Raw genomic sequence first — 514 nt, 5'->3', positions numbered from 1 at the left:
ACTCCATTCCCGCTCTTTCTCTATATTTTTTGCATCACCCGCTCTCTGCGTAACAACCTCCGTAAACCACCAACCCACCTTTTTGTCATCGATTTATTACCCCATCAAGGACCCCTACGCAAGCCTCCTTCCCCGACTGCTAATGAATCACAACCCATTCCGGAGCACCGTTTTCCAACTATCCTCGCCCCTTCACTTCTCCTAAACCATCGAGGCAAAAGGTTCTCTCCCTTGCAAAACGAGTCCTTATCCCAGCATTCCCGATTTCTTGTTAATCTTCCTCATTACGTGGCCCTAATCAAGGAAGATTCTCCTTCCTCCTGCCGCTCTAATTGCCTCGTCAGATTTCCATGATATGAAGATAGCTTCGCCTTATGAGATTGTTACCGAGCAATGCAATTATTGGCTTATCCCCCTTTTTTAATACATCTAGCTCGCTGGGAAATGGGTTCTGTTATTTACGTATGCATTTATGGCGGTGTATGTGCATTTCGCGAATTGATGTCCTTGAGTT

Source organism: Penaeus monodon, chromosome 19 (assembly GCF_015228065.2).
Source record: "Penaeus monodon isolate SGIC_2016 chromosome 19, NSTDA_Pmon_1, whole genome shotgun sequence".
NCBI lineage: Eukaryota > Metazoa > Arthropoda > Malacostraca > Decapoda > Penaeidae > Penaeus > Penaeus monodon.
Note: the sequence above shows the minus strand (reverse complement) of the source record.